The sequence below is a fragment of the Pristiophorus japonicus genome, chromosome 7 (genome assembly GCF_044704955.1).
Source record: "Pristiophorus japonicus isolate sPriJap1 chromosome 7, sPriJap1.hap1, whole genome shotgun sequence".
NCBI lineage: Eukaryota > Metazoa > Chordata > Chondrichthyes > Pristiophoridae > Pristiophorus > Pristiophorus japonicus.
The window spans coordinates 30,744,896-30,754,236 of NC_091983.1; the positions used below are offsets into that span (position 1 = coordinate 30,744,896).

Genomic DNA, 9,341 nt, shown 5'->3' on the forward strand with positions numbered 1-9,341 from the left:
GAGAGATTTGCTTCGTATTGTCACTGGTGGCAATGAACGCCTGGACTATCGCTATGGCCTTACTCAAGGTTGGGGTCTCTACAGTCAAAAGTTTGTGAAGTATGTTTTGTGGCCAACGCCAAGTACGCAAAAGTCTCTGAGCATGTGCTCCAAATGTCCTTCAAATTCGCAATGTCCTGCAAGGCGTCTTAGCTCATGACATAACTCGCCACTTCCTGGCTTTCAGACCTTTTGTAGGTGTAGAACCGATACCTCGCCATCAGAACGCTTTCCTTCGGGTTCAAATGCTCTCGGACCAGTGTGCAAAAATCGTCGTACGATTTCTTCGTGGGTTTCGCTGGAGTGAGCAGATTCTTCATGAGGCCATACGTTGGTGCCCCACAGACGGTGAGGAGGATCGCTCTACGTTTGGCAGTGCTCTCTTCCCCATCTAGCTCGTTGGCCACGAAGTATTGGTCGAGTCGCTCCACAAAAGTTTCCTAGTCATCTCCCTCCAAAAATTTCTCCACGATGCCCACTGTTTTCTGCATCTTTGGGTTCGCTATCTGTATCTCATCGCCAGTGTTGTGTATGGAGAAAGAGTCAGTCTGAACACTGTGAGCTTAAAGTAAAGTGTGACCTTAGTCTTTTATTGCAGATCTCCAGAGTGCCTCTCCAACCTGTGAAGCCTTCTTAAGTACCTCTGATCCCAAGGGATTATGGGATCCCTTGGGACTGTGGGGAATGAGCCTTCTGGTGGCTGTACAGAGTAAATACAAGTCCACATATATAACAATTTCCCTTTCATAAATCCGTGTTGACTCTGCCCAATCCTATTATTTTTTTCTAAGTGTCCTGTTATCACATCCTTAAAATAGATTCCAGTATTTTCTCTATGACTGATGTCAGGCTAACTAGACTAGTTCCCTGTTTTCTCTCTCCCTCCTTTCTTAAATAGTGGGATTACATTAGTTACCTTCCATTCTGCGGGAACCATTCTAGAATCTATGGAATTTTGGAAGATGACAATCAATGCATCCACTATCTCTATAGCCACCTCTTTCTAAACACCAGGATGTAGGTCATCAGGTCCAGGGGATTTATTGGCTTTTAGTCCCATTAATTTCTCCAGCACAATTTTTTTACTAATACTAATTTCATTCAGTTCCTCACTCCCGCTAGACCCTTGGTTCTCCATTATTTCCCGCAGGGTTTTTGTGTCTTCTTCCGTGAAGACAGACACAAAGTATTTGTTTAATTTCTCTGGCATTTCCTTATTCCCCGTTATAATTTCTCCTGTCTCAGCCTGTAAGGATCCCACATTTATTTTTTCTAATCTTTTCCTTTTTACATAACTATCGAAGCTTTTACCGTCTGTTTTATGTCTTTCGCTTGTTTATTCTATTTTCCCTTCCTTTATCAATTTCTAGCTCCTCCTTTGCGGAATGCTAAATTCCTCCCAATCTTCAGGCTTTCTTCTATTTTTGGTAACATTATAAGCCTCTTCCTTTGATTGAATACTGGCCCTGAAATCCCAGTCGGAGCCTTCCCGCGAGCAATTGGGTGAATTAAAGAAAAGAAATGTGCACCTACCATTTTCTCCTGCGCCCTCCTGTGATTCCGTTTTTGCTTGGAGGATTCCCGGGCAGCGTATGACATCACGCTGCCCGGGAACACTGCGCGCGCCAAGCCTGTGGCTTCCTTCAGAGACTGTCCCCACCCAGAGGAGCTGTCAAAAGGAGGTAATTTAAATAGGCTACGCCCCCGTTTTTTTTTAACACTTCAGTTCTGCAGCAGCATTAGAAATCACCGCAAGGCTTTCAAGGTAAGATTTTTCAAAGAACTTTTAATCTTTTAGAAAAATTTAAAGATTGTCCAATTGATTTAAAACATTTTAATAGTTTTAAACCACTTTAATAGAGAATGAAAGCAATTTAAAGACTTTTAAAAACCTTTAAATAATTTGTAAGAATTATCATTAAACAGATGAGTGAAATGGATGTATCTAACGTTGTCGTCATGTAAAGTGCTCAGAATTTCTCTGACAGTGATCTGACAACACTCGTCAATGAGGTTGAGGCTAAATGCCTCCGGCTCATTGGGACCGTGAAGTCAAAACCACCGCGGAAAGGACAAATGGCAGTAGGGACAGAAGTTGCGATGTTTGTTAGTGCCAAGTCCACCATTCCATGGACAGCAGAACAATGCCGCAAGAAATTAAATGATTTGATGCGATCTGCTAAGGTTTCTATAGTTATAAGAAATTTCAAATGTTTTTAACATATTTAAAAGTCCAGTGTTAACTGATTTAATCATCTGGTTAGCTGAACTCGAATTGTGAAGTTTTATGGCTGTGGTTCAATGAAATGGCTTGTTTACATTCATCTTTGAACTGCTTCAAAGTTGTATAAAATTAAAAATTTGTATGTCTTCAAGAGAGGCAGGTGCTAAAAATCTAATTTTAATTTTCCTTTCTTTTTTCAGTTTAGCGTAAAGTGTTCCATAATGCGAGGGAGCGTGCAAGAACAGACGGGGGCATTGCCACTCTAAGGCAGTTATCGGACCTGGAGGAAAGGGTCGCAGCATTGTTTGGCCTCGAATGTGGCAGTTCCGCGTCTGTTGCCCAAGCAGACGATGGAATGCCGAAAAGTGAGTGGCTCTGTGCAGTTGCTAGTTTAAAGCTGTTAGTTGTGGGCATAATCAGCTTGTGTGATGTGGCAGATCGCGTGACATCTTTTTAAATGTTTGTTGTTTACTTCCACAGGTGGATAGCTGCCCTCAGGCGCAGGTAGCGAGCAGTTCGAAGAGACTGATGCTGCAGAGGTTGTGCGAGCAGTTTCAGATCCGGTTCCAGCAGTAAGTGCGGCACTGCAGGAGGTATGGGTGGAATTAGAGCGAGTGGAAGGGGTGGATAGCGACCCTGTGTCTCCCTCTGCACACCACCTCTGCATCCCCTGGTCCCTCAGTCTCTGTGAGAGGCACAGATGATTGAGGTTCCAGAGCCACACAGCAACCTGATACTGCACGGCAGGTGGGAGAAATGTAAGAATTGAGATGCAGGAAGAGGAGGAAATAATTGCAAAATTTGAGGGAACAGATGCATGGCCATCATACTAATTTAATAGACTCTATTTCCTCTATCATTCGGGCAGTTGATGGTGTTGGGAGCCAGATTAAAGAGGCTCTCGTTCCACTGTCACAGTTGTCACAAATTCACGAAACTCACAGTCAAATATTGAATCACATTCACGAAACTCAAACCAAACTATTGATTGACATTCGCAATAATCGCGACAAGGACTGTTGCAGGTGATTGCTATCGCGCTTACTAACATTACTAACATTCTAACTAAAGTCTCCGCAAGCTCTGATCCCATTTTGGGTAATGTGGATAACACCTTCCCTGATCCCTGCGAAGAGACAGTGCAGGGCCACAAGAGAGGCGACACACTAGTGATGTTAGAAGGGAATGTTGTCCTTCAGCAGCAGCAACAGGAAGAGCAAACCAGTAATGAGCCAACTGCTGAAGGGCAACAGTTGGGTATTTCAACTGGCAAGAGAGCAGTCCAGTTACAGGAAAAGGCAATGGCAAAGGCAATGGGAAGCAGATTGTGCAGGAGACAGTAGAGGGCCAAGCTGTGTTCAGCTGACCCTTTTTTGTATTTGCATGTTGGTGTTGTGTTAGTATTTCACTATTTTACAATTTTGGTGTCGTGCCATTTTGTATTTCACTGTTTTATTTAATATTTATAGCCTGTAGTCACTTGAAATTTTGATTCAACTTTTTTATTAACAACCAACCAAACATTACAACTGTTTGAAAAGTAGCAAATAAGTTTACTTCTTATTGTTGAGTCTTTATCACAGTAAGAAACAAAAAAAATCACCTTAAAGTGTTTACATGTTTTTATCAAAGACTTTTGAGAATTTTTGAAAAGTAGCAAAACGTTATCTAACAAAGGTGAAAAACTTTGATGCAATAAAAGTTTAATTTTTCACCTTAAATTCTGTTTGATCTTTTCTGTGCCTTGCTGGGGCAGTGGGGAGGGAGGAGGCGATAGTATCATCACCTCGTAAACGTGTTGGCAACTAGCTGTTCCCTCACAGCTCTGCTTTCAGCACCAGCTTGTTCCTCCCCTTCACGCCTCGCCACAGGAACATTTTCAAGATCTTCTAATTCAGCAGGGAGTTCATCTAAAGGGTTAAGAGTTGGTCCTTCTCTCAGGGCAAAATTGTGCAAAGCACAATAGGCCACCACAAACCTTGTCACTTTTGCAGGACTATACTGCAGTGTCCCCCCTGATCTGTCCAGGCAGCAGAAGCTTGATTTTAAAACCCTGATTGTCATCATGACAACTTGACGTGCCCCCACATGTGCTTGGTTGTATCTCTCCTGTACCTCATTATTGGTCCTGCAGTATGATGTCATTAACCACGTTTTTTTGCGGGTAGCCCTTGTCGCCCAATGTCCATGCGCATCCTAGAGGCAATTTGTTGAGAGTGTCATGTAAGTTGGCGTGCTGGAGAACAAAGGAGTCATGACTACTTCCACAATGACCTACATTCACGCTTAGGATACGAAGTTGCGCATCACAGGCGATCATTACATTTAATGAATGATACCCCTTCCTGTTGATGAATCTCACAGCATTACCAATCGGTGCCTTCAATGCAACATGGGTTCCATCGATGGCCGCAATCACTTTTGGGAAGCCAGCAATTCTACAAAAAGCAATTCTATAAAAAGCACACTGCAATATGTGCACGCACTATGTCTGTGCAGCAGAGCAGGTCTCCAGTCGTCCTGGTTAATCCTTGCTACTGGACCAAGACCGAGCTCTGTTAAGCCCATGTGGTGGCTGGTGTGCAACGGCCACCACACGTAAAAAAAATCCACGCACAGGCATCTTCCACCCTTCAGGATGTAGTTCGGGATCCGGAATATTAGGTCCTTCATTGAAACACCTGTGACCTCATTCCTTTTTGACGTGGGAGCAAGTCATCCTCGCTTCGAGCGACTGCCTATGATGATGATGAAAAAGCAAGGGAACTCGCCCTTTCCTGCGGAGCGGACAAGTCAAAATGTATGAACTAATTTCCCCTACGTAATATGGCGTCCGTTACCCGGTGAATGCAGGACCTCGCAGCGCTCTGGGTGATGTTTGAAATGTCACCGGTGCCTGTCTGAAATGACCCTGATGCAAAGAAGTTCAGTGCAGTGGTCACCTTCATGGACACAGGCAAAGCAGTGCGGGTCGTTGAGCGTGTTTGAAGGTCGTCTTTCAACATGTCACAGAGTCGTCTGATTGCCTCTTTGCTGAAGCGCAGCCTCCTCACACATAACTCCTCCGACATCATTTCAAAAGATAGCCTCTCCCTGTACACTCTCTCTGGTGGGTAGTTATTGCTTCTGATGAAACGACATTCATGGTTCACCAATCTTCTTCGTTGTTTCCTGCGGCGTGTGTTTCTCTGCGCCAGAATGTCACAGATATTTATGATAATATCATAAGCAGGCATATTTCTCCCTCACAGGCTTCGTTTGTAGATAGATGCTGTACACACAGGAGGGAAGAAGGAAATACTTGTAGAACTCATTTTTAAAGTCAGTACGTATAAATTCACTTTGGTCTCTAATGAAATCTGCTTGAAATTATTGCAGTTACTGTTCTTATTAAAAAGCCCTTAATTTTAACAGAGAACTTTCTAATGTTAGTTCATCACTGTCAAATAATCCTTCCATTTCCAGGACAAAGTTTTAACCCATATTTAACCCATATTTTACATCTCTCAGTGTTGCCAACAACTGAATTCGTTTTCTTAAACTTTCTTCTAGCTGTTCATGCCTTTCCTCCATCTAATTAAAGAACCGTCATTTAATTTTACAGTTGTGCGAGAAGAATTTTTTTTTAAAACATGTAAATGAGACTTGCCTTTTGCTAAAAGGCTGAAATTAGGCTTTAAAAATTAAAAGAGAAACTTCCCATTGTAAATGTCCCTTACCTCATTTTGCTTCAGCTCTCACACAGACTGCAGGCTGTACGTCTGCTTTCATCTATCGTACAACGTTCGTGGCTCGATTCTGACCAGGTACTATCTTTTCTGGTGAATCTTGCGCGAGAACTCCTAGTACTCCAGTGCGTTCGGAGGATCTGTAAGCTCCAGCTTGACAGATCGGAAAAGCCGGTTTTAGCGCATGCACATTGTGCGCTAAAAAACGGCTTTTGCGATGCCTTCCTGAGTCCGTAGACACTTCGTACGGACCCGGGAGACCGGAATTTCTGCACCACTATCTTTAACTTCTCTTGTTAGCCACAGTTGGACCACTTTTCCTGTGTGGTTTTTGTGCCTTAAAGGAATGTATGTTTGTTGTAAATTATGTATTAATTTTTAAAATGTTAGCCATTTCTTATCTACCCTCATACCTACGTAGTTTCCTTTGTTTAGATTTAAGCCTCTTAGATCTCTGCCCCAGTCTCTCTTTCTCTGCCCCAGTCTCTCTCTCTCTGCCCCAGTCTCTCTCTCTCTGTGCCCCAGTGTCTCTCTCTCTCTCCCCCACTCTCTCTCTCTCTCCCCCAGTCTCTTTTTCTCTGCCTCAGTCTTTCTTTTTTCCCCAGTCTCTCACTCTCTCCCCGACTCTCTCTCCCCCACTCTCTCTCTCCCCAGTCTCTCGCTCACTCTTCCCCACTCTCTCTCTCTCTGTCTCAGTATCTCTCTTTCTCTCCTACCAGTTTCTCCCTCTCTCTCAACCCAGTCTCTCTCTCTCTGCCACAGTTTCTCTCTCTCTCTGGCCAAATCTCTCTCTTTCCCCCCTCTCTCTTCTCTCTTCCCCCCGAATCTCTCACCCCCCCCACTCGCTCTCTTCCCCAGTCTCTCTCTTACACTCTCCCACTCTCTCTCATTCTCCCCCACTCTCTCTCTCCCCCTCCTCACACCCCCCTCTACCACTCTCTGTCTCTCTCTGCCCCAGTCTCTCTTTTTCCCCCTCTCTCTCTCTTTCCCCTCTCTCTCTCTGCCCTTCTCGCGCTCTCTCTCTCTCTCTCTCTGCTTCTCTCTCCCCCACTCTCTCTTTCTCCCCCCTCCCCCAGTCTCTCTCCCCCCTCTCTCTCTCTTCCCTCTTTCTCTGTCCTTCTCTCTCTCTCTCTGCTTCTCTCTACCCCACTCTCTCTCTTCCCTCCCCCATCTCTCATTATCTTTTACTCTCCCCACTCTTTCTCTCTCTCTCAGCCCCATGCTCACTCTCTGCCTCAGTCTTTCATTATCTCCCCCACTCTTTCTCTCTTTCCCAACTTCTCTCTCTCTCTCTCTCTGCCCCAGTCTCATTCTCTCCCCCACTCTCTCTCTCCCTCCCCAGTCTCTCTCTCTCTCTCTCATACACAATCTCTCTCTTTTCCCCAGTCTCTCTCTCTCTCCCCTACTCTCTCTCTTCCCCACTCTCTCTCTCACCAAGTCTCTTTCTCTCCTACCAGACTCTCTCTCTCTCTCCACAGTCCCTCTCTCTCTGCCCCAATCTCTCACTCTTTCCCCCCTCTCTCACTCTTTCTGTCCCCTCTCTCTCTTTGCCCTTCTCACTCTCTCTGCATCTCTCTCTCTCTTTCTCTGCCCCAGTCTCTCACTCTCTCCCCCATTCTCTCTCTCCCTCCCCAGACTCTCTCTCTGCTACAGTCACTCTCTCTTCCCCAGTTTCTCTCTCTCTCTCTTGTAGGATTTGGCCAGTGCTAATATCAGTGTGTGTATGGGTCGGAAGGATTTTTGGACTTTTAAAATGGATCTGTACACTTTTAAAATGGAGACACACGTGGGCTGCGTTTCAAAGTGGAGTTTGAACTTTTGGACTTTAAAAGGACTGATTTTTGGTTTCTGTGAAGTAGAGCAGGAGCTGACTGTCTTTTTGGTTGCCATGGGACCAGTCTCAATGCTGACGTCATGAAAGACAGAGGCCTTTTCATTTCGAACTGTGTGTGATTTATGGAAATACACCTTTGTCCATGGAGCCAGGATGTCTGGATGGACAATGAGGTTTTCAATGAAGGAGCAGTCAAGAAGTCAACAAACAGTTAGCACTTCGAGAACTGCTCATCTACAGAAATGGCCTACCATTGTTTTCATCAAGATGACCAATCCAGGACAAAGACGTCACCAGGAAGACCAATTAGCGTCTCTGCGACCATGGTAATCAGGAATCGCCCAGCCAGTTTGTATATTATACGGGGTATAAAGATGCTGAACTTTGGGGATTCAAGGCTTACTTTTCTCTACCATCTGGAACGGGGTTCTCCGTGTGCTGTATCGAGCCATTTGCCGAGTCCATCAGGAAGGATGCGGGCATTAGAGAGGTGACAATGCCAGGCAGCGGAGGCGCTCAGGTCAAGACCTCCCTGTACATGGACGATGTCGCCGTCTTTTGCTCGGATCCGCAGTCGGTCTGCAGATTGCTCACAATGCGACCAGTTTGAACTGGCCTCGGGGGTGAAGGTTAATCGCATGATGGGGAAGAGCCACAATTTAAGGCCCTTCTGCCATGGTAAACCCCGGGGGATGGAAACAGACGCCCTCGGGCTGTACCTTGTGAATCTGCTTGTATACATAGAGCACCATGTACCGAAAAACACCTGTGTTGTCCCATGTATAATGAAAGTCTCTGCACTGTTTAGTAATTTGTAAAGAAATGTATTCTCATCTGTTTTGTGTACTGATTTCATCTATACAGTGCTACAAGTAACGTGATTTGTGATTGGTATTGAAATGTATCCTGGGATGTATTGTAAAGCTGTTCTTATCTGTTCCATGTAATACCCTTATTTGCACAGTACTGTGATTTACGGATTGTACTAAACTGTACCTTGAAATAAAATGTACGCTAGTGCATTGTATGGAACTGCTGTCAGCATCCAAATGAATTGTACGGAATTGCTGACCGCAGTGTACTGAACTACTTTCCAATGTATTGTGAAAGTTTTATATGAATAAAGTATTTTTGGGGGAAAAAAGCATGGCTACGCATCCATCAAATCTCTCTCTCTACTCCAGTCACACTATCTCTCTTTCTCTCCTATCAGTCACTCTCTCTCTGCCACAATCTCTTACTCTCTCCCCCAGTCTCTCTGCCTCAGGCTTTCTCTTTTCTCCTGTCTCTCTCCCTCTCTGCCCCAGTCTCCCTATCTCTCTTTCTCTCCTACCAGTCTGTAAAACTCAAAGTTTTCTCAAAATTCAAAGATTCCCCCTCTGTGTGAAGAAACCCTAAGGAAGGATCATCTTAAAATGAACGTTGAGATTTTAAAAGATGCATGGGTCTGCAAGGGAAAAGGGCTGCAAAACCAGTGGACTACTAACCTCTGAAAAAGCCAGTCTTTGGATATTGG

The 9,341-nt window shown here is 44.7% G+C and overlaps 1 pseudogene; it reads right to left on the minus strand.

Annotated features, from left to right (window-relative positions):
• Positions 1 to 3,438: 3,438 nt before the first annotated feature.
• LOC139266577 (putative nuclease HARBI1) lies at positions 3,439 to 8,465 on the minus strand (annotated as a pseudogene).
• Positions 8,466 to 9,341: the final 876 nt, after the last annotated feature.